The 22,609-nt window shown below is 40.2% G+C and overlaps 1 protein-coding gene across 3 annotated transcripts in view; it reads right to left on the bottom strand.

Moving 5' to 3' along the window:
• The window catches only part of LOC139628189 (cell migration-inducing and hyaluronan-binding protein-like), a 187,424-nt gene extending 168,633 nt beyond the window's left edge, over window positions 1–18,791 (bottom strand). For 2 of the 3 annotated variants that reach the window (XR_011692707.1, XM_071489626.1), the window contains exon 1: window positions 18,648–18,791. The gene's annotated coding sequence lies outside the window, so the exon portion shown is untranslated. Of the gene's footprint in view, window positions 1–18,643 lie in introns of all 3 variants that reach the window. The other variant, XM_071489627.1, reaches the window with a different exon arrangement.
• Between the last annotated feature and the right edge of the window lie 3,818 nt (window positions 18,792–22,609).

Below are 22,609 nucleotides of genomic sequence, written 5' to 3' on the forward strand. Positions count from 1 at the left end.
AGACAGCAGGATATTTAACAAGTGCATCGAAAAGACTCTTCTTCATGGTAATATATGCCAGCACTCTCACTGGCAACCTAGTGCAGAGAATTAGCATCAACAGCAGGGCCTTGGTCTTTTCTACAGCAGGAAGAAACACAGGGATGATTTTTGAACTTGTAAATAACAAATTATTTCCATTAGAGGGAGATTTGGGACTTTTAACTGGCTCATTGAGCCTTCATGCATAATTGATCGCGTGGTATGTTTGGAAGAGCTTGTTAATGATGATGATTGTTTCAGAGGATTCAAATTAAGATGCTTTCAGGGAGAATGGTACTCTATTACAACCAGAGAAACCCACAGTGGGGGCTCCACACACATCTGAATGATCACACACAAACTGAATACTTGACTGAACTGAGTGACCTTCAACTGTTTACATAATAATGATGATAATAATAATAATAATAATAATAATAATAATGCTGTTATCATTGCTGCTGTCATTAGTAATAACATTATTATAGTAATAGTATATCATAGTAATAGTAATAGTAATATCATTATATTAACCAGTCTGACAGCACTTGAATACAACAGTATGTAAAGCTGTTCCTGGTCTCTCTTTTCTCTCTCCCCCTCTCCCCCTTCTTTCTCATTTCTCCCCCATTCCTCTTCTCTCAATGGACAAGGCAGATGGTTCTGAGTTCTTGACTGCTGCTCATAGTGGAACTGACAGTGTCTCTGTAAAACATTGTAAAGACTTGACTTTACTCTGTAAAGTACTCTGAGATAATGTATGTATGTTATTTGGTGCAATATAAAATAAATGAATTGAACTGAATTGAATTTGCTGCTTCATATAGCACTTCAAATGTGCCTCCTCTGCCCCAGCATCCACTTGTAAGCTCTGAAGCCCTGGTTATGGCCAAAATTAACTAGTTCTTTGAACATCTTGCTAATGTCTCTGTATAGCTGTTCCAACAGGCCGTTTTTTGTAGAGAGGGGTGCCAGCCAAAGCTACAGATGACAATAGTAATGACCACAATTCAATTATGTGTTTCACTAAAGTATTAATCTAAGCAAGATTTGTGTGTCACAGTGTGTGTGTGTGTATTCATTTCAGAGTTCAGTACAGTTGACAAAGATCTAGTTCAGTTCATCCCATAACCCCAACTCACTTCACTTCAATCCAGAAAGTCGACTCAAAAGTCTGCTCTGAGTTTTCCAACAAAAGACAGCATCTATGATCACATTGCAGTTATTCACTATTGATGGAGAATTTACATTATTTACAGAGCGGTCACTGTTCAGCTGACCTGTCAATCTGAAGGCAGTATTGCCAAATCCAGTTTCTCCATTAAACATTCATCAACCAATTAACTGTAGGGACTGTAATCCTGCCTCTGCCGCAATGCATGCTGGGACACCTGTGCCCTCATGGCCCTGAGCAGGATAAGTGTAGGTTGAGAGCAGATGGAAGTTCTTAGTCCTTCAGTAACCTATTCAGTGCGAAGGCCAATAATTAACCTCTGAGTTATTCTCAGCAGGCTAAAGAGGTAGTGGCAGAGCGTAAACATGAAGATGGGACATTACATTATGTCTGATTTAATTTCCAAACACATCCACTGTTTTCCATTGTCTGTCACTGGCTTTTTGGAGTTTATCAAACAAAGAGCAACTTCACACTGTGTTTTAGCTTCTACAAGGCAGCAGCGTTTGATATTTGAAATAGAAAAACAATAATTACTTTATTGTGCTGAATCTATGCTAGTAACAGCAGGGAGCCAGCACTGTTTCACTTCCCTCTTTGCTTGAAAAGTAATTGTCAGTTTCTTCAGTGATTCTGAGCTCTGTTATACCTGTAACCATGCCCAACAATGATGCCCTCATGTAGTCACATACCTTTCTGCATAACTGTAGCAAGTTGAGAAGTTAAACCTCAGGAGGTCAGTGGAAACAAACTATTTTCAGCTCCACTTAAGTCACAAATAATTTATTCAGCGTGAATCTCCACAACCATACAGAATTATTTGACACTTCAACTGTCTGTTTTCTGTGGTGTACTCATGGAAGTGAGTTGACTTTAAAACAAGCAAACAGGTTGTGAGAAGTTTTTTCAGCAATCATATAATACACTACAATGACATCACACACTAGCCTGTTGTATTAAACAAACCTTCTTATTGACTTAGCATTTTTCTGTTCAATGATACAGAACATGGACAGACATATCCCGCAGGAGGATTTGTTTTATTACTGGAAATTTCCCATGTAAGTGTAACCATCTCATCCAGCTGTAGCTGCAGCTTGAACAAGGCGAGTTTTGGATGAAAAGTTGCAGAGCTCAGCTTCTTAAATGATTTCCAAAATAACAGAGTGTCAAAGAAGAAAAAACTCAGTAGTGGCCAACACATCATAAATTCACTGATACTTCCCATTGAATCTGCTTCACTGTTGATGGCTTAGGTCTTTGAACCACTGGAAGATTTTAAGTGTGAAACATTGGTGCACAAAGTGTTGAGTTCATGAGTAACACTGCCTGAGAAAATGACTGGAGGTAATTAATGAATGAAAACTGTACTACTGTTAAAAGTTGAAAGTATGACAGGATTCTGTTGTTGTGCTGATGCAATTAGTGCTGTGGAAATGTATATTAAACTAAATTCATCAAGATCAATGAGATTCAATTAATTAAGTAAAATGGGAGCAGATCATAAAACAGGGAGCTCTATCGATGCATTATCTATACCACTTATCTGAAACCGGGTCATGGGGGATCTGGAGCCAACCCCAGCTGACATTGGGCAAGGGTTGGGTACACCCTGGACAGGTCACTAGGCTATCACAGGGCTAACATATAGACACAAACAACCACACACACACACTCACTCACCTACAGGCAATTAAGAGTCACCAATTAACCTAACGTGCATGTCTTTGAACTGTGGGAGGAAGCCAGAGTACCCAGAGGAACCCACACAGACATGAACATGCAAACTCCACACAGAAAGGCCCCAGGCCCAGGGTTTGAACCCAGAATCTTGCACCACTGTGCTGCCCCTAAAAACGCCGATAAGCCTGACTACAATATTTTTTAATATTTAGGAATAAGGGATAAATTTAAGCTTGTTCCAAATAAAGTTCTCATTCTTTTTGCAGTGGAGATAAATAAATGTCCTGGCTGCCATTTGACAATTTACACAGATTTTCTACCTCATAATGGGGTTATAAATGGAAGCTATTGGCACAGACATTTTTCTTTTTGAGCCCTGAGCTACGAGGACCCGGGGAGGCAGCTCCATCATCTAAGCAGCTGACTAATTGGCTAATACACACCTACACTGTTCTCACACACAACATGATTACAGCCAGCTTCTATAATACTATCAGCACACACATGCACATTCGTTTGCACACAGCCATGAATGCCAGCCTGCATATACATCATTTAAGCCATTGATTTGACATCAGAATGAATTATGAGCTAGAAGAGTCGACACCTCCATCTGCCTGCGTCAGCTTATTGACAAAAACCTTTTATAGAGGAGTGGTGGCAGCAGCTCCACACTTAGATGACCATTATCCTATGGGTGTCTATTGGCTTTTGAATAAGGAAATATCTCCTTCAGACAAAGAGAATGTAATTACAATCTACCATAGAAAATCGTACGTTCTTCTCCTCCATGGATTACTGTCAAATGTCGCAGGCATCATTCTCTCTATCGACAAATGCTAATGCCCCTCACCAAAAGTCTGCAGTCTTTGGCTGCATAATCATTTCAGCAACAAATGCTCAGGAAAGTGTTTGGATCTGTCAACGTGTGTTTCAGGGCGACACTTCAAAGCAACGCTTCAACAATAATCCCGCTATTTTGACTAAAACCTCGCCTGTGTGAAGCAAGACACAACCCTCAGTTCAAGGGGAAACTAACCTCACAGCAAACAGGGCACTCTGTAAACTGCCTGTCTATATTCCTACACACACTGCTGTACTCGTTTATTTAAATCTAAAGAGCTCTCTCCCTGTCCCTCATAGGACACTCATTGACATAATGCTTTACCTAGCTCTTACTGTAACCCTTAAACCAAGTAACCCTCAAACAACCCTTTAAATATGTGGGGTCCAGCATTTTGATCCCCATTAAGCTCCACGGATCCCACAAATATAATTAGGTCCTCATTTTTGGACCCCACAAATATATTGTTACACAGTATACTTCTATGTGCACATGATTAATGTACTAAAGGTATACTATTTTCGCTGTGCAAATAATGTACTTAGTATGATAATGATATATCATTAGTGCTGCAAAGTTATGCCAAAATACAGTTAGTTGTACTTGACTGTACTAATTTGAGATACCATTAATATTTGCATAAGTATATCTTTTTTCTTTTTTACTCATGCTGTACTTTTTAAAAATATACTTCATTTCAACTCGCTATTTTAATTATATTTTAAGTGCACTTGAAAGTAGTTTCAAATTTAAATGATTACATTTTAAATGTATTATCCACACATGTTGATTGAACTATAACTCTATTTCTTGTATATGTGTATAAGTGTATTAAAAGTGATCTGAAAAGTGGAATAAAAGAAGTAAGCATCATAAGCATCCTAAGTATACTGAAAACATTTGAACATTATTAACGTGCACATTGAAGTATATTAAGTATAATTAAATTATATGTCAGTGGATGTTTTCCTTGGGCATTGAAATAAAAAAAAACAACAAAAATCAAAAGACAAAAATATATCATTCATCTAAATGATTTCAATTTAGAAGTTTTAATTAAAAAAAAAATAACTTGAAGGTCAAGGGACATCATGTCTTAAAACTTTCTGCAAATGTTTCTTTTTTTTTCTAATATTTAAACAGAGGTTTCCAACCTTAGTCCCTGTGAGAGCTACCAGCATTTTGCTAGTGATTAAGTGCCTGTTGAGCTACTCAGAAACAAGCAGAGAGCCACTGGTGCGTCTTGAGTTACAGGTTGGAGGTCCCCCTGCTTTAAAAAAGGCAGATGTCTTTATACATCTTAGATTTTCAGTTTGTTATATAATGGAAAGATCCTAAACTGATTAGATATGGAATCAAATTGAAGTCTGTATCAAACATCGTGATATCAAACAGCGAAATCAGCGCCAGTGCCATAAAATATACTTTGCAAGCAGTGCAAAACAGCACCTGATATCTGGAGCAGTAGTAGGGCCTGTAATTATTCTGACCTGTATTTTAAATTACAAGCTAATTTTTCAAAGTTTGATTTTTGGGTACCAGCTCGCTTCAACCAAGGTCGATCTCTGTCTGCTGAGCACAGCTGGATGTATTTTTCATGCACTTGTTGGTAGTCTAGGTGTGTGGCATATATCAGTCTGAAAAGGGACATTAGGCCTGAGGCAGGTTGACCAGTTCATCCATCACCACGCTCCTTTTCAGGTTGATCCCAACTCTGGATAACCTCTAGATTAACACAGACCTTTGTCTTTGATTAATACAAATCTGTGTCAGTTACATCCTAGCAGTTAGGAACAGATTAACAAGGAGGAAAAAGGTATTTGAACTAAGTTTTTAAAATAATAATAGCACAATAATATAAGTACACTAGCTATCAAACATTAATTACATTTCAAAATTAAATTAAAAAATGTATCAATAACTTATTCAAAATATTCAAAGTGCACTGTAGTTTCAATGGTAAAATTCAGTATTTTAAAGGTAAAAAAAAAGCTTCAAGTGTATATGATTTTAAACTGATCAAAGCACACCTTTAAAGAAAGGACCAAATGCTCACTTATTTGAATTGGTTTATGGTGCAATTTGGAAGAATACACCAATTTACATCTGAAGTCATTTTAATCATAATACACTTATTTTAAGTTCACTTCAACGCTGCCACACCAACTTATGTCTTAAAACATATTTTGAAAGTCTAACAAAAGTAAACTTCTTCAAAGCAAGCTATGAGTGTACTCCATAACAGTATATGAAATATCCACTAAAACTGAACTTATATTAAAAGCATTCAAAGCACACTATCAAGTGGTGCACTAATAAAACACTGATGTGCAATAAGCCTGTGAATATTCTCATTTGTCCAGGTCATAATGTCTCAAAGGAATTTTAAATTGAAAGCAACTGGACTTGGTTATTTGTCTAGGAAGATGTTTCACCTCTCATCCAAGAGGCTTCATCAGTTCTTGCTCGCACCTGACCAGCCTGGTACTGATGAAGCCTCTTGGATAATAAAACACTGATGTTTATTTTTGTTGTAGCATACCTCATATAAATACACTAAATATCAATTTAAGGAACACTACTAGTGTATTTGGGGTACCTACACTTAAGTACCACCAAAGGAGAAATGTACTTGTACTTAATATGTTTGTTATATATTTTTGTTGTCCTTATATTTACCACACACAGCAATAATGTGCTGGAAATGTACTTGCTAACATCAAAGTACATTCTTAGCAGATTAAAATATATGTTTTACCTGGGTAGGTAGGTCTGCTGCAGGAAACTCTCCCTGCAGCATCTCAACCAAGCATGAATGCAAAATACTAGTTTGACAGAGACTGCTGACTGAGAAAGGGTCACTTCACTCGAATCATAGAAAAGCATAATGTCTCTCTTACCTGTGGTGGTATCTCTCCATGCAGATGGAAGTGGTTTTATCCCAGTTTGATCAAGCATCCTTGGGTGTGACTCTGAACCCCAAATTGCTCCCCATGCTCAGGCCAGCAGCTTTCATGGTAGTGTGCATGTGTGTGGATGAGTGTGTATGTGAATGAGTGAATGAGAGGCAGCATAAATGCAGCCATTAATTTTAGAAAACGTTTTCAGTCATGTTGATCAACTGAGCCTTCAGTAATTTTCATGCTTGTTCTGTTATTTTCTTTACTATCGCTCCCATTATTTTTGCCATAGTGGAAAATTGCATGGAAACAGCAATGTCAGCATTTTTACCACCATCATGGTAAACTGCAGCTATGTCCAATGAAAGGTGAGTCAACAGCTCCTCAAGACAGGGTTAGGCAGATTTTACTGCAGTTTTTACAGACACCACTGATGTTGAGTCTCATCCTCACCTTCATCCCACTACTGCAAACACACACACACACACAGATTAGCCAGCGCCCAGCGCTGCAGGGAACATGAGGTCATAGCATAGCTGGAGAGCTGCATATTCCTGCTATCTGTTGCTGAAGTTTTAAATAATGGATAGGAGTTATGATAAAAACTGTGTATCCTCACAATCACCTCAACGTGATTGCACACTGCCAGCTGAGAACAGATGGAAGAAATTTAATCAATTCTTTTTTTTTTTTTTTCCGACCACCAACATCAATTTAAAACATAGGGTGTTAAATCCGTGGCTGCTGTTGATGAATATATGAGGAGAGAGGCAGTTAAAGATATGTGAGGTGACATTCTCCTCTGAAATAATCACATCAGCCAGACCAGGCAGTCCTTCTCTCCTGTGATCATACCCAGTCTATGTGAAAGCTGTTTTAGATGGGATCAGTCTAATGTCACACATTATACACAACATGAGGAAATATTGTCAAGACATGTTGTATTGTGAGAGGAGGGGTGACTTTTGTTATTTTGTCATTATTACAACCTCCATGATACTACACATAAAGTCTTTGCAAAGGACCGAGCTTAGTGAATATTGCCCATGACTCATTAACCATGTGATCAATCATCATAGATCTTTGTAGATATCTTCAAGCCATGTTTGGTGAATATGTCCACCAGACCATTGTGATCCTGACCCATCTTCAGACCAGATCTTAAGTCGTTCAAGAAATTTTTATCAATCTATTTTGAAAAGTGTTGCATGCTACAAGCAAGCTTTGCTTTCACCTTCCAGCCTTCAAAAAATTTAAATAAATCACTGTTACGCCCTACAGACCTGAATGAATTTTCAGAATATCCACCGAATCGTGATGAAAGTTTGTCTCACTAATTTTTCTAAATATGGAAAATTAGTCTCCATAAGTCTTCATTCAAATGCTACAAAAATTGGCACAGACATTCTCTAGATAGTAGATATCACGTATGTTTGTGACTGCAGTGATTCTCATCACCTTATGAATTAATTTGTACTGCATGCATAACATTTTCTTATTTGCTCATTGTTGGATTCAGTGTCACCAAAATATACTCCCAAAACCAGCAGACAGGTGTTTGATTTTACAGCAATTTCACACCCACATTTTGACTGACTTTGAGGTTAAACCCTCAAAACTACCCCAGTTTTGTACGAGATGTCTCTGAGGATATAAAAGTCAAAGGTTCGAAATCCCAGATTACCTGAGTCCTACTTTGGCAACAATGTAGCAATTAATGCATATGACACCGAACTGCTCGTGAGGTGCTTGGAACCTGGTGATTCCTACTTGCAGCTGTATTTTAAACTTTAGTGCTACAGTTGATTCACTCACTTTTATTGACTGTTCAATTAGAACTTAATAACCACAGACACTTGACGGAGCATTCAAGTGATTTACCACTGCACCTGAACAAAGTTGGGGGACTTCACAGAGAATGGTAAAAAAATGCAGACAGCGATATCATAAATTTTGAATGAATGAATTTCACTTTCGAGTATAGGCCATGCTTCAAAAGCTGCATCTTACATTTCCCACAATGCAACTTGACAGCTTCATCCCCCAATTCCTGGTAAATACCCACATCTTTCAATCTCCACATTACAAGTCTGTAGTCTCTAAGGCCAAGCTGAGATAACCCTGGTGACATCATCATAACATCACCAGGGTTATTCTCTCAGACACTGGAAAGCTCCTTTCAGAGGTTCAGTTGCTGTTACAGTACAGAGTGAGTACTGGCCTACTGACTAGAAAAGTGAGCCTGATGTGTAAAATTGGTGGGAGGCTCCTTTAGAATGATATTTACAAAAACTGCCATCATTCACACAAACAGAAAATAAGTGGCCCAAGCCCAGACCTCAGACTTCAGAGGAAATATAAATGGAATGTGGGGGATACTTAAATCCTTTAATTGCCAGATTACACCTGAAATTACCTGTGACTGAAATTACCTGTGACTTATCAAGCTGTTTCTAAAACAGCTTTCATACACTCAGTACCACAAATTATTTTTAGCTTTAGTCCAAAAATACATATCAGTGGAGAGCAGCCGGGAAAGATGACTGACAGCCGGCAGACAGCTATGAGGGTATCATCAACAGTAGATTCACATTTTATTCAACACACAGCACTAAGGGTACAATATGGATACACACCATGTACATGCTTTGTGTTAATGGATGAATATTAAAAAGTATATTCATCATTCCTGAGGGTGTGTGATGTGACACATTGTATCCTGATATGAATATGTGTTGTGTGTGTGTGTGTGTGTGTGTGTGTGTGTGTGTGTGTGTGTGTGTGTTGTGATGAGAAACTGACAAAGCAATTTCCCTGTGTCCTGAAAGTAATCCCTGTGAAAGGTCTACAGGTCTGACAGCAGCTCTGGACTGGGCAAGAGACAAACCCATGAGACAGTGTGAGCGAGAGAGAGAGAAAGAGAGACATAAATAAAAATTAGGGAGAAAATGGATGGCATTCATAACGTCACTATGCCTGTGTCTTCTCTTCATGGTTTAATAAAAAGGAGATCAGATATCCGCTGAGCTACTGCTGATACCAAACTGGTGTCATAAACATTCATAGATCTGCATATTGCAGGTACACACAAGCTACCAAAACCTGCCTTACCACACTCACATCTACTATATATTCTTTTTTAAAGCTCCATAAATCAGGATTTTTATATACACATAGTATTGAGCAAAGGCTGTGAATACTTATGTACATGTGATTTTTTTTTGTTTTTTATTTTTTATATATTTGAAAAAATTTCCAGCAACCTTTTTTCACTTTGTCATCATGGGGTATTGTGTGTAGAATGTTGAGGTAAAAAATGAATTTAATCCATTTTGGAATAAGGCTGTAACATAACAAAATGTGGAAAAAGTGAAGTGCTGTGAATACTTTCCGGATGCACTGTATATACAACAGGAAGATGTTGCTCTGTGTCTGCTAGATGTGGGACCTTCCCTGTCCTTCCTCCTCTTTACCAGTTGTCTGGCCCCTACTAGGAAGTAACTTGGAGGATAGAATAAGGACAGTGAAGGACAGAGACAGACCATCGACTAGAATTGGGACATCTGTTTGCTTATATTAACCCAGCCTCCACTTCCAATCATGTTCGACTTCAGGACTCTAAACCAAACATCTCAGACTTTGCTCAATCACAGTCAACTTTTCTTCTGCTGAAACAACTGCCCCATCTGCCCCTCTGACCAACCAGCTTGCACCAATTCATTCTATCATGTAGTTCTCCATAAACAAATATTGCTTGATAAAAATTTTGCACTTGCCTTCTGAAACAATCATAAAAGACTGCATCTGTTTCAAGTACAATGGCTCCATCCAGCTTTCATGTGGTCTGACTATCATGGATGTGGTTTTCCTCAGACATGGCCTCTTATTGTAGATAACCTCAATGCTGCTCGATTTATTTCCTACAGAGAAAAAAGTCTGGCAGGATGATGGTAAGATTCTGATGAGCAGTGATATCCACCTCGGCTGGCCAGAATAAGAAAAAGAAACAAAACACTTAAAGTGCTTTGACTGAAACTCAAACAAATAAGACACCACAAAACTGACTGACAGGTGTAACACCCCCAGAGCAATGAGCACAGCAGCAGAGAAGAGGACACTATCATACAGAAAATGGGATATTGAGGATTAACCACTTTCAATTTAAGTCTTTCCACAAACCTGACCCAAATCCTGCACTGATACTCACACACACACACTCACACACACACACACACACACACACACAAATATATGAGGTGGAAAACAGCTCGCACTTATTTACACCACCACCTAGTGCCAACCCTTCCATAGAGAGGCTGCTCCCAAAGTTAATGGAAATGAACATCGATTTGCACAGACAAGAAAGTAGAAAATATCCTCATCTATAGCTTTCTCTGTTACCTTCCAGAAAAGCCTTTATGCAACAAACAGTTGCTCTCTGCCTGCTACTGCATCTCACACACACACACACACACACGGTACTTGGAAGTCCTGCTTGTTTATCAAGCCTTGCTTCTAGTGTGCCAGATATGTGTTTGGACAGGCAAGCCTGTTTATCCACACATGGAAGGACTCACTTTCTGACACACCTTCAAACTGCTGTGAGGGTCAGGACATGGTTTTAGGGTTAGAGGTGGAATTCGGTGTAGGTTAGGCTTAGGCATTTAGCTGTGATGGTTAAGGTTAGGATAAAGGGCCATTATGTTAATTATCTTAATGAGTGTCATCACAACCGTAGAAGTATGTGTATGTGTGTGTGCGTGGGTGTGTGTGTCTGTGTGTGTGTAGGTGTGTGTGTGCTTGGACCCTGCCACCATTAATACAGCGTCAGTGCAGTGGTATCATGTTGAGATCTGCTGTTTGGAGAGCACAGACATGCTCCTTTATCTCTGTCGACAGCTCCGTGCCTGCTCTGATTCTGCTTAAAAACTACTAATCACTGCTGAGACATTCTTGGCCTGTTGCATAAAGGCCCTGCAGCAGCTTCACGCACACTTGAAGCTCTAAAACATCTACTTCAGTGTTCCATGTTGGTACAAAAGGTTTTTCAGAGCAGAATTAATATTTTGCCCCTGAAGGAATACTCCACTAAACCTTTCAGTATCAAACTCAACTGCAGGCTTGATAGGTGGCTCCAGCTTGGATTCACAATGGCTGGCTCCAAAAAAGGTTTGCTTTGGATGATTCAGATACACTGTAAAACCAAACCTGCCAAGAGCACAGTGTCAAAACTACAGCCAAACTAATAAATATAGTTAAAATGTTTCTTCATATATTTTCTGGTTCACTGTCATTTATTGGGTTATTTTTGCCCAGTGACAAAAGTTGATTACTTGCCTAAAATAACAGCTGCATTTACATGTGGTGAACAGGTGCTAGTTTGTGGCAACATAATCTGCATGTCAGCTTTTGTCCATTCAGCAACGTGCTGACAATATGTATGCTATTTATATCAGTCAGAGGTCTTTTCTTCGCCTGGAAGGTGGTAAGCCCAGTTTTTGCAAACCAGAAAGAGGGTAAACAAGAATTCCACTGGGTGTGTGCTACACTACACCCATCTCCTCAGGGCTTGGATCTAAATGAGACTCTCGGGATCTAAACAAAACATGGTGTGGAGGACACGACTCCATTGCGTGATTTTAATGTCAGCCTTTAAGCAGCTTCACTGGCTCGTGGACTAGCAGGTAGGCAGGGACAACAGACTCACTCACAAAGCATGAGCAGCTGTCTGTTGTCGTGCCAGGGCAGGACAGGGCCTGGAATCAATTTACACCCATTTATCCACGCTGCCCTGTCATTGCTATTTTATATCATCAATTAAGAACATTTTTTATGGGGGGGGCGTCGAAGTTGGGTCTTGCTACTTCTGTTGCAGGAAAGCAAGTACAGGCAGGAAAATAACAGTTCAAAACCATTTCACAGCTCATTAAGGTGTTGATGGATGGGTTAAAAAAAAAAGACCTCTAGATTCCGTCTGGGCAACCTCATCTACAAATATGGAGCTATTACTCTCTGAAGTGGAGCAGAGGAGAAAGCAGGGAGCAGGCTGCGGCCAGCGGGCCTGACTGCAGGACAAAGACATTTCCCTCTCTCCACTGAAACTACAGAGCTGATGGTTTCCTCAAGTAAACTGCAGCCTTTGGCTACCAGCCCAAACATCCACGGTGGCAGCACTCTGCCAGTTCTTCCTTTTCACTGTACGTCTCTGACTGTATGTGCTTGTGTGTGTGGAAACTTTAGACTGTACTGGAAAGTGGAGGCTTTTTCTCTGCCAAGAGTTGTGTTCCTCACACTGGAAAGGGATTGCTTTCAATGGACATAATACAAGAAAGACCAAAAGGTATAGGGGGTGTGAGAATGTGTAGAGGTGCCTTAGTAGCCTTTCCCTGCCCACTTAAAAAGCCCCAAATTCTTCCTAGATTTGTAAAATCATTGATTTTTGTGGCCTCGGAGGAATATGTCATAGATTTACATAAGCATGGAGTATTTTCTTGGCTTTATCTTGGACATAGTAATCTGTAATCATAGTAATCATTGTTTCAAATTATATATAAAGAAATGTTTGATTTTAGTGTGGCTTTAGGTTTTTGCAGGTGGCTGTTCCGTTAGTTAAGGCTGTCGTCATCATCACTGTTCATGCTAAGTCCACAGGTCTTATTCCATCCAAATAAAAAGTAGGAATCACTTGCTGTGCAGTAAGCACTCAGGGGGATTTGCAACACATCGTGAGAATATTTCACAGTAGTATGAGCCAAGGTCTGGGCAGAATTATTTTACTGATGTTTTCTCCCCTTCCTTCCTTCTTGCAGGACTACAGCTGTGTAGCTGCAGTAACTGGTCTCTTCCATCAGTGTTTCAGGTTCAGCAGCAGAGACCTTTCTCTCTCTTTTGCAGTCCATTGCTGTCAGACATGCTCACAACACATCTTTAACAGCCTAACATTAGGTCTTAATTAGTGGCAGCGTATTCAAATTAATTAAACTGCAGCTCTGCTCATTTCCATCACTCATACTTAATACCCTGCCAAATTAAAAAGGTTGAGAGACACAAAATGTTGTGGCTTAGCTGGGACAGTAAATTGTGGTAGGTTTGGGAAGCAGTGTTTCCCACAGCATCAAATCAGTCACTTTATTTGTCCCCAGTGGCGCAATTGGGTACGCAGCAGTGGGATATATGCATAATAAAAACATAAAAAACACAATGCACATAAATACAACACCAAGACATAAAGAAGTTAATACATACAAAAACAATACGTTTGTAGATAATCAGTCAAAACATCTACCTTTTACTCCCAGAATTTAGGAGGGAGATGGCAGAGGGTATAAAAGAGTGCTTGAATCTGTTTGTTTTGGCTGAAGAGGGTCTGAGGAGGGAACCAGAGAAACAGAAACTGTTGATGGAAAGGGTGGGAACAATCTCACAGAATTCAACTGGAACTGCTTGTTCTCTGCAGAACCAGTTAATTTTCTACAGACATTTACCACCTTATTAAATTTGTTTTCAATCCTAATTGTGGTGGTAGCTGTCAAGGGTGGGGGGGTGGTGGTGGGGGACACGGACACAGACTGGACCAAATACTCGTGCGCCCATCTGAGTGCCCGTGGGTGTGTGGGCCTTAAGAGTGATAGTGAAACTGACGAACAAAAACCTGGTCTGAAGTCAAGGTGCATTGTGAAGAGAGTAATATGCGCCCACATAGGCGGATGCACAATGTGCACATACTGTCCGTTACACACAAGAAGACTGTGTTGAAAATGCACCTCAGATGTTTGGATAAGTCAGAGTGAACATCACAGTACAGCCTCAGAGGGTTGGAGCATTCTTTGTGACATATTGCGTCTTGCATAACGTTGCCACATGTCATGAATGTCTCATGGACATAAATGAGGCTCTGCAGAGAAACGTTCTTTCTTACTACCTGGTAAATCCACCACAGGGGGATTGATTTGCTCAGCCCCCTGGGTACTCTCAACAGTGCAGATTCTGTGCTGTGGTGCCCCTGAAGATCTGACTGAAATTTCTCAAAAATATTATTGCTATTAAGGAATGCAATAATGTGGTCCTCCATGTGATGGAGGACCACTTTCTCCACTACTTTGCTCAGGGGTTGAACCACAAGTGTGGTGGGACCTTCCCAGTAAAAAGAGAACTCTTAATAATATTAAGAATACTTAAGTAAAAAAATTCCCTAAAAACTTTCAGCAGCTTGGTTGGAATCATATCAAGGCAGAGCATCGTGGGCTTCAAGTTATATAAATGCCACATGCTGGTGGACTCTTGTATGAGGTGGTGATAATTTAGATCAGAGGGAGAGTCTGTCAGATATTTTCAACTTAGTCTATAAAGAATTTTTTTAAGTCCTCGCAGCTGATTGTTCAAGGGTACAGGTTAGGTCTTCGAGGGGGTTTATAACAGAGTTAATGGTGCTGAATAAGATTCTTGGGTTGTGGCAGCTATTCTCAGTAATAACAGAAAAATATTTTGCTCTACCATCCTTAACAGACAGTTGGTATTTTATAAACATCAAGGGAGCTGTTTTTCTTTTTTTTTTTTTTGATAGCTGAAGCAAAGTATTTATATTTATTAATATAGGAGATGGTTTGAGCTGAATTCACATCCAGATTCCTGGAGTAATGGCGTCCTGATAAGAGAACGAGGTCACATCCTGTCTGAGTTTCTTTGTTCTTTGTTTTGGTAGCCAGTCTGGTATCAGATGAATGTTAGTGCACATACATTTGTGAGTCCCTCCTATTAAACTGTTGGTCCCTCCCATGTTTATTAACATAGGGATTGCCCACAGGTGAGATGGCACAGTGCAGTACACAGCATTCAGGGTGAAAGTTACCGTCCTCCACTGAAGGAACCACGTTTTGATCTAAAAAGGGTCCAACAAAGAAAGGGAGGAGACCAGAGCACAGGTGGACTGACCATAGCTTTTCCTGGCTCCATCAGTGTCATTTGTGCAGCTGTGGCCCCAGCAGATAAGTCTAAGGCTGAATTTCTCTCCCAGTCTGTGGAGCTAATACTGGTCTGTCTTTACTGAGATGGAGAACCCTATGAGCTGCTCAAGGCTCCAGCTGGACTCAGAACTGGTTTTCTTCTCCTCCATGTGGAAGTAACTTGTTTCCATTAGTGATGATTAGAGTAGCATGATAACATTAGTTGACTTGCTGTTACCCATGTTATAAATGTGTTCTGCAAATGTTGCCATTGCTAGCTGGCTATCTTTTAGCATTGCCGTGAAGCATTTCACAGCAATAACTTGGGCTAATGGTTGTGGCTGTTTTTTTTTTTTTTTTTTTTTTTTTTTTGGCTCTCATGTCCACAGGATAACTTCATTCAATTGTGCTTCTTGTTAAGTGACCGCTTTCACTGGGCTCGGTGACACCCTGCTGACTGAGGACATGAAGGGAGGGGAGGGGGGTTCTGGTCAAACAGAGGCTGGAAGTGTGGCTGACGAAGCATTTGTTTTGGTCTGAGATGCTGGTGGTCTAGTGCGACATCTAGTGGCAGTGACGATTATTTACAGAAGCTTTAAGGTTCGGAAAGATAAATAAATGTTCTGTCTGAAGTTTCTGAACTTATCATAATCCTTCACCAACCATAACCAAGTCTGCCTAAACAAAGTTTAATAATGCTGTCATCACTGTAAGTGAATAGGGTCTCCTTCTGTCAACATCTGTTCAGATATGTACAGAATCAACATATTTGCGACTTGCCTAATATGTGAATTAACAACGGTACCTCATTATGTTAACTGAAAATGTAATCTGGTCACGATTATGTTTCCTTCAAAACATATTTTCTGTTGCAAATTGGTTGAATATAAACATAATTTGTAGGCGACACACTTGGTTTCCTGTCTCCAGCAGCAGGTCAGCTTTGTTGTAGCACTAAAATGTTGCACTGAGACTGAGGCTGTGAGCAGCAGCTGATCTCAGACCAGTGGCAGTAGATCAGACACATCAGAGCAGGTGCAGATTCATAAGTGATGCAAGCCTATAATAAGGAAAGGAATCTCTCAGCCTCTGAGACACACACACACACAGTACCAGTCATACTCATACACACACAATACACTTCTCATAACAGCTTGTACATTTGCAAGTCAGTCATAGATGAAAGGCAACGCCACCATACCGGAGCCCGTGTAATCCCAACTCCAGCTTCACAAGCTGGGAGACAGCTCGCTCTCAGGTAGCTCATCTTCAAGGTTTTCTACACCTTTCTATTCTCTGTCTTCAGCACCAAAACCCAGCAGACTGACAAGCCGATGTCTCTAGAGCTAATTCTTATTTTGGTCTTAACTGGTTGTGTAACGATCAGTTTTTATCGAGCAGGTCACTGAAACACAAATTTTCACCCACAAGTAATCCATCCTCCTCTTCCTCCTCCTTCTCATCATCATCACTGCCATTCTTCACCAGCCTGCTCCAATTCTTTAGCACAGTGCTATTCTTCTTCTCATCATCATGTCATCCTCTCTGGAGGACACTAAAGGTGAGCAGGGAACACAGGAACACAGCAGTCAGCCACCGACAGCTCTGAGGCATCATCAATTCATCAGCCCAAGCACAGATTCCCCTTGATCCCCACGATGCTGCAGTCACACACACAGAATCACCATCAGCATGCCTGAACCACTGATGAGGTCTGCTGCAGATGAAGACAAAGGGGGAAGCGTTTAAAGGTGGCACAAGCAAATGTTAGGCATTAGGTAGGTAAGCAGCCATGTAACTGTAACAGCCTTTTTCAGACTGTCATAGTGAACAGTACAGACATCGAGACTGTGTGGGGCTGGGACTGTCGAGTTAATGATATGGAATTAAACTGTTAGTGTGAAAATCACATGTACTTAAAGCATTGTGAAGGAGCACGAGAGACCTCCCAGGCAGTATAACCAAATAAAAATTCATATTGAAATATATTGTAACTACCTCATCTCATAGTCTAATAATGTTACAGGTACAAATGAAAAATCAATGTTGAGCTTTTGTTTTGTTCAAGTTGACTGTGTATCCTGGCCTTGTGGGGAGAGGTATATATGTAGGTATATACAAATATGTAGGATAAAATTAGCAGGAGACATATGTTTTATAAATTAGATTTACATGTGATAAGATGGGAGTAAGAAAGGTTTATGGATGAAGAGCTATGGGGGATATTTTGCTCTTGACTTAAGTATTTCTAAAATTCTGGCTACAGCCCTGATAAGCATCATCCCAGAACACATGAAGAAGGAAAACAGTCCCCCCTAACCTGTTGGCTGGAGCCTGGAGGGCACAGTACACTTATTTCCTCCGGAGTCTAATGGTAGAGCGGAACCACCGCTGAACAGAGCGCACCATTCATAGAGTGGAGGAGTGGGGGAACCTGCAGGCGGCTGCTTTCAGAGAGGAGGCCAGTAGCAGCTGGATGGCCAGACAACGATCTGCACATTTTCTATCCTGCAGTTTATTTTCCCTTCTTTGTTTCAGATAACATCATCTGACACTCAAGTTATTTTTAAAGGTTCATCATCAACGTGACTCATCTTTGGCCGAGAATAAAAAACAGTGTTCTGACAGCATCTTGGGGTGGCGGCACAACATACCGCCAGCGCTGCCCTCACAGGATCCTTCAGCAGATCACTTACACTCATCTTTCCATTTCAGTTCCAACTGCACGGACCGTGTGCTGGAGCAGTGCCTTCAGTGTGCACTGACCAGGAGTCCACTTACCTTTGCCCCCAAAGTCGTGGCAGGACGGACGGCGTGCGTTCTACAACGCAGCAGCAGCACACACTGACAAGATACACGCCACGGACCGCGACCGCGTCTCCGGTCCGCTGTGACAGGCTAATGAAGTGTGCCTCCTTCCCAAGCAGCAGCAGGACTGCATTTATCGACACGGGTCTTTTACAGCACACCTGTAGCTCGCAGCGGACCGCAAGTGCCCACTCTGGATACACCACAATATCCACACACACACGCAACATACTCGAGCCCCTGACAAAGGTGTTAATGAGTCGAGACCTACCGACCTGGAGCATATGATCTGTGTCTCGTCCTGGAGCCTGTGCGATGCGCAGCTCGGAGCTGTGCAGAGATGGAGTAGAGCGCTGTTTATGTATCAGCCGGTGTCGGAGCGCAGAGACGTGGCCAGTCCCTGTCCGAAGCGCACGGTGCTGCGCCGCCTCTATTTACCCCAGCTGGAGGAAAGGCACGCCCATTGCTTGTGTGTGTGTGTGTGTGTGTCTGTGTGTGTATGTCTGTGTGTGTATTTTGGAGGTTTGGAAGGGGTATTCCTAATTGCTCGATTCCTTGGAAACCTATTTGCTATAGTTTAGCCAGGATTTTAGAAATATGCTACTGAGGTCAAATAAAAGCATTGATTGAAAAAAAAGTACAAAATACACAAATACAGTAATATGATAGAAAATAATACATAGAACAGTCATCTCTTTATTGACTGTTAAATTAATTGGATTTTATTGCTTACACTTTAAGCCTTTGATGTAAATTCACAGTGAAATCTGAACAGTAGTCTGCTGTATTAGTGTCATACAGTGCCATACTGTAAACTGCAATGCAATCTAGGAGAAGAAAAATGTGATTACAGTACTTTCACAGAATGCCATTATCTACAGTAATTTACTGTAAACTTTACTGTAAACAGCTGAGCATCTTGGGAAGGTGAAAAAAGGTGGAGCTAAGATTTAAAAATGAACCAACATAACAAGATTTTGCAAAAGAGTTTGGGCTGTTTTTGCAGCTTGCATTTTATTCTTCTGGATTTCACCCTTGGAGAACATTCACCAACCAGTCTCTGTCACCACAAAGACACAGCCTCACTACAACCTGCTCAGCCTTTTGTCACAGCTGTCCAGAGCTGGACTGATAAGGCAATCTCGACTGAGTAAAGTATGTCACCATTTTTATTCTGCCTCAAAGTGTCAAAATGTTACTGAATGTTATAACATCATCTCTGTCAAGGAAGTAAAAAAATCAGTGTGAGTCTTTCTCCAGTTGAATTTTCTGCCATTTAGGACAGTGATTGGAAAGCTTCATGCAGTTTTTTAGCTATAGCTAAAATGAACATATCAGTATTTTGTCTCAGTTTACAACAACATGAAACAACGCTGGTGCTTTTGCTGAAAGATAATTTAACCGAACTAAAGTAATGAAGCACTAAGTCTGACCTAATGCTTAGTTTTCCAGTTGGCAGAAAGAGTCATACGAGACTTTATTCAGACATTTCCAGAACCACGCTCTAAATTCACAGTTTTGTTGTTTGTCCCGAACTGTTGCACAGATGCATTGTTATTGACAAACTGTCATGGGGATTTTTCTGCAAGGTGTGACATGTAAAAGGCACAAATTATAGAGGGTGTGACGGTTTCTTCTCCATTTAGAAACTGTGACAAAAGGTTCCTTGTGGTGTCTACATTTTTATCCCATTTATCAAGAACTCAAAAAATGTTTTGTGAGAGATATTTCAAGATAAATATTTATTTTGTTCTACATTGTTTTTCAGAACCCGCACTGATATTAATCCTCAGTGGCACAAAAGCAAAGACATGAGACCAAGAAGAGCAGGAACATGGTCAAAGAAGAGACAACATCAGTGAACCTGCACGTTTACACTCATCAAGAAGCTCAGTGACTTCAAGTGGGACTTTGTCTGATCTTTCATACACACATGCACACACACACTCACTCACTCAATATTGTACTGCTATTTGAATTAAAAATTGTCATGTTTTTATTTCAATAAATATTTTAAAATGAACTACATAATGAATGTTTTTCTCCATGCACAGAGGGGTTGTTAGGATCGTGAGACACTGGGGGCTTAGCCTAGGGGTCCAATTAAAAACTAAAAAACTAAAACTAATACTGAAATTATTAAAAACTAAACTAAAACTTAACACTTTTAAACAATAGAAACTAACCTGAAATGGGCAAAGCCACTCCGGAAACTAAGCAAAACTAAACTGAATTGAAAACAAAAATCAAAAACTATTTCGTTGGCCATGTCTTGAAGCTCTTGTCTGGTTTCCTCCAGATGTCTCATCATATCCCGGCCAAGTACATCGCTCTCACTGAGAACATTCAAACAAGCCATGAAAAGAATGTATATGGTGAAACAAAAACAACATAACACTTACTACAATATCTTACGTTTGGGGTCAGCAAGTAAATTTGTGCCAATTTTTTTCTGATCCATTAGATGGCAGGCCAGAACGTAATCAAAGGCTAATTTTATGAAATTGATTGATGAAATACAACTGGAATCTACCTTAATGTTCACAGGTGTGGGGCTGTGGTACACATAGGGGGGTGGGCGATCTGGCTGAAAGATCATGTGACAATGTTTATGGGTAGAATCACAGTCCACGATCATTCATTATCGTCATCTACATACCATTTCCGCTTTATTGTGAAAGGTGTGACCAGAAGTTGTGATTCATACCTTTCCTACACTTTCTTTTTTTCAGATAGCTAGTTAGCCAGCTGGGTGGGGAGCACCTACAGCCTCCTACTTAGTTTTGTTGGTCTGCACTATTTCCATCTACAGCAGCAGCTAGACAGCTGATTCAGAGTTACTCTGACATTGTCGTTGCTGCAGCTGACAGGTGCTAACTGGTTTTGGAAGCAGTTTTTGTGCTCAAATTTTGATAAGTGAACTGCTGACTTACTATGACCTTGTTCTAAAAGGACTTATCCGCAGACCAAAAGGATCAATAAAATATCGGAACCATTCCATTCAGAGTAAGAGTATTTACATATTTTTTCAACTTTTGAAGGGTGACATAATTAATGAGATGAATAGTGCCCTATTCTATGTCATCATCATAGACATGCCTCAAGATGTGTCAAGCTATGACCACCTGAATCACCAGGTGTACAGATACATCATAGTAATCAAAAACAAGATGGAAATATCTACAGATAATAAAAAAGTTATGAAGCTTTGTGGGATTTCAGTTCACCAGTGATTCAGCAGCCTCAGCTTGAGAATAAAATCATGGGCTCTATAGAAAAAAAAAGATTAAATCTCTCCAAGTGCCACAGACAAGGTTATGATGGGGCAGCAAATGGGAGTGCCATGTAGTGCCATATATCCGGGTGTACAAGCACAAACTCCAGAGAGAGAGAGAGACACTTGTCCTTTATGTGCATTGTGCAGCTCACAATCTCTTATTAGAATTAACATTAAAATCTCCCAGGAATTAATCAGTTTTATCACACTGTAGACAGACTATACAACTTTTTTGTTCGTAGTATAAAAAGATGAGCTTTGGTTAGTAATCTGAAGACACCAGAGGGCAGAGGAAGAACACTAAAACTGTCCCACTCTGTCGCCCTCCTGTTATGAGGCACGAGTTGCATTAAGGTACAGATATATGGACATTATCAAAGCCTTAACAAAAATCTCACTGACTAGTAGTAAGTAGTAACTGGAAGTAAGAAAGCAATATATATTATATTTTTGGAAAACATGTAAACCAAAGTTTTGGTGGTGGTTTGGAATTCACAAGTTTATGCAAGAGAAAAGGACGGACTTTCACAAAGCCAGGCTTTCCTGCAACATGTGATCATGGTTCTGCTGGAAAGAACAGAGGCAACTTTGATGCCACTTGCTATTTACTGTACTCAAACAGTTTGTAGTAGAGTGACACTAGTGAAGTGTCATTTTAATGAACTGAAGACAGTTGACTATTCAACACAGAAACTTACTTGTTTTCTACAGTATGTTTTCAATGCCTGTCTCAACACAACCATCCAGCAACTTTCTCAGACATTTACCTGCCTACCAAGAACTGCTTTCACACACTTTTCACAACTGAGGAGCACACAACAGACAGGATGAGAACTTACACCAAGTTGCCTGATGCCTGGCTGATCAGTTAATTCGGGATATTGATCCAAGCTTCCCCAGTCACCTTATTTAATTCCAGACATAGATCAGAGATACAAAGTTATCTATTCTGAATCTAGT

This window comes from Trachinotus anak, unplaced genomic scaffold (genome assembly GCF_046630095.1).
Source record: "Trachinotus anak isolate AG129_WGS33_773 ecotype Australia unplaced genomic scaffold, CSIRO_AGI_Tana_v1 ptg000011l, whole genome shotgun sequence".
Classification (NCBI taxonomy): Eukaryota; Metazoa; Chordata; class Actinopteri; order Carangiformes; family Carangidae; genus Trachinotus; species Trachinotus anak.